Raw genomic sequence first — 3,195 nt, 5'->3', positions numbered from 1 at the left:
TAAAATAGACGAATATACCTTCAGTATAAACAATAATTAAGCAAATAATTAAGCAATAAACAATAATTAAGATAAGTAGTGTGTGTGTGTGTGTGTGTGTGTGTGTGTGTGTGTGTGTGTGTGTGTGTGTGTGTGTGTGTGTGTGTGTGTGTCTCTCAAGGTGCGTGGTGTGTGTGTAGTAAGTCCAGGGCTTTTGTGTCCGCTAAGGCCGATTATTTACGGCGAGGCATTTTATACAGAACTAGCGTCTTCACGGCGTAATAACATTTTAGTCCGCGAGAGGTGCCACGGTTGACACGTGATTGTTTTAGACCAATAGGAAAGCCGAATTTGATCAACACAAGCCAAGATGGAAGCGCCCGGAGTTTCGTCGAGTGGGTACGGAAGAAGAGGAAAACTTACCAGAAAGTGGTAAAAAAGCAAATTCTTCGGGACATAAACGGTGCTATATGCACATAGCATCAGTGAAACATGGAAAAAAATCAGGATTTCACAATCGCACGCTGGGATACTTACAGGAACAGCCTACGACGGTGGCTCGAGTTGAGGGGTGAGTGCCAAGACGTAGCTGAAAACCACAAACATTGCCTTGATTTGGATTTTGAAAACATTCCCGAGGACGCTGCCTTCCACCCTACTTGTTATCGAAGGTTTATTGACAAGAATGCGATTGCAAAAGTGGAAAGGCGTCTCGCGCGTGAGAGAGAGAGAGGAGATGACACGGAAAGCTCCTTAAGAAGCGAGGCCACCCCATCGACATGGAGCAGAACGACTCCGAGCCCTACACATCCAACAAAAAGACTTAGATCCAGGTCAGACCTCCCCGTCTCCAGCTCTGGCCCCGTCCTTCCTGCCCTGTGCATTATATGCACGAAGAAGGAAACATACAAAGTCAAAGCAGGAAGACGACAAAGGGAAGCTTTGTCAAAAGCAGAAACCTTAACAGCAGGTAAGCAAAAATACACACACACACACACACACACACACACACACACACACACACAAAGACACAGTAGTTGAATGACTAGCCTCACTGCTCCTGAACACGAAGCGTGTTATAATCAAACTAAACTATACTACAAACTACACTGCACACAATTATATCTTTTACTTTTGCATTTGGGTAGTATGTATGTTTGTATGGATGGATGTCATAGGGTAGTATGTACTGTATGTTTGTGTGGATGGATGTCATAGGGTAGTATGTACTGTATGTTTGTGTGGATGGATGTCATAGGGTAGTATGTACTGTATGTTTGTATGGATGGATGTCATAGGGTAGTATGTACTGTATGTTTGTGTGGATGTCATTTGTCTGTGCATTGATGTTACTTGATGCTACTGGACGGCTTAATTTCCTTCGGGATAAACAAAGTATATCTATCTATCTATCTATTCATTCTACAAGGCAAGTTGCAGAAAGCTGCTGAGTTAAAGGACGACCACAGCATTCTTATTCACATCAAAGACAAAGACTGTGTGGCTCTGGAGGTGCAGTAGCACAAGAGCTGTTACCTACAGTACACCAGGTTTTTGAGTGAGCCTGCCAGACCAGAGAAAGAACAGTAAGTCATTTATTTTCTTTACATAAATAAACATGGAGTAGAATGTATTTTTCTGTATTTTGCATGTGAACACAATCAATCATAATATGTTTATTGTCTTCAAAATTATTATTTCTTTCTTTAGGAATGAACCAACGTTTGACATCAGCTACAAGATTTTCTGTGAGAGGATCATCCGTCAAAGGCTGCTTGTCAACCAGGAGGTGCTGAGAATGGGGCAGCTGAGGAAGACCTTCATTGAACTGGTGAAGACAAGTGAAGGTCTTGATGCTTCAAACTACAGGTCATTTCGAGGCAATTTATTATTATTTGTAACATGCAAGGCCAATTTGACATGAAACGTGTGTGACTACTCAGCTTGCTGTCCGTACAGACATGTACTATTTGGCAACAAGGAAAAGAAACAGCTGATGGTGTGGTTTGGGATGTATGCTTTTCTTGGCCGTCTTTGGTGTGAAATCTGTTACAGCCTGTAATGTTTAGTATCCCCTATACCACTCTGTGTTGTTTTGTGAAAATGGCTATACCAGCCACAACCATCATGAAGCCCACCTTTTGCCTATGTTTTTGATGGTACTCTGGTGTAATTGTTGGTGTTTTGTTGTGTTGTGTTGCAGACAGGATACACTGAAGTCTTGTGTCAAGCAAAAGATAGGTGCTCCATCACCCGCTGGACATGGTTGGCATCTGGAAGATGGAAACCTACAAGTCACATGGATGACAAGAAATCCAGCCCCTGACAGTGTTTTGCATGTGATACATTGCAGTTGCAAAGAGAGTGCCTGTGAGACGGGCAGATGTTCATGTGTCTCTGCAGGACTCTGTTGCACAGACTTATGCAGGTGTTGCCACTGCTCAAATAAAAAAGAAATCGAGGAGAGGGAAGATGACAACTGTCCTGACACTGACAGTGAGGACTAGCATGTAGGCAATTGTCTGAGAATTGTAGGCTATTGCATTGATTACATTGGTAATATTAGCATTCATTTTCGTATGCTGTTATATATATTGTAAATATGTATATATGTTTTCCATGCAGATTATTTTATGCTTAATCATTTTTGTATTTAGTTATGAGTGAATAAATGAAGGAATTAATAAATGAATGGTCCTTGTCATTGATCTACAATTATTGCCCTTTATTGATCAAAACGACATGAACATTAAAATTTCACCTTATTGTCTATTTGCCTCATTGTTCTTCTTGGAGGCGGTTATGTATAAAGCACTGTTTAGTATCCATTTGACCCGCTTTAGAAGACTTTTGGTAGAATTCCTCTATATATATTGAAGGAATATACAAGTTAAACATTTGATTTCTGTGGGACAACTGAACACATTGTATTGTTATCTTCCTACACAGCTGGGATTTCTCCCACTGCTAAAGTTGGGAAAAACAAAGCTGTAAATTAATGTTCAGGGACATCCCAAGTTGGTTGGCGATGTCTCCTCAGTGCTCCATTCTGCACATTTTATGGTAAAGGTAAGATTGGAACAGATAAGAGGTCAGAGGTCACTTTGGTCCCACGGAACATCAAGCTCTGAGTAAAAACAGTTTTAAGCAGTTTTGGAGACAAAGGAATAGCGACTTCACCATAGCAACGCATACATCACGAGGAACTGACCAATG

The 3,195-nt window shown here is 41.2% G+C and overlaps 1 long non-coding RNA gene across 1 annotated transcript; it reads left to right on the top strand.

Moving 5' to 3' along the window:
- The first annotated feature begins 397 nt into the window (after positions 1–397).
- LOC308134581 lies at positions 398–1,813 on the top strand. Its single transcript, XR_013936775.1, has 3 exons — positions 398–949; positions 1,409–1,565; positions 1,690–1,813. It is a non-coding gene; the product is annotated as an uncharacterized lncRNA (long non-coding RNA).
- The last annotated feature ends 1,382 nt before the right edge of the window (positions 1,814–3,195 follow it).

Source organism: Blennius ocellaris (assembly GCF_963422515.1).
Source record: "Blennius ocellaris genome assembly, chromosome: 9".
In the NCBI taxonomy this organism is placed as follows: domain Eukaryota; kingdom Metazoa; phylum Chordata; class Actinopteri; order Blenniiformes; family Blenniidae; genus Blennius; species Blennius ocellaris.
Note: the sequence above shows the minus strand (reverse complement) of the source record. Positions and strands in the feature narration are given on the sequence as shown.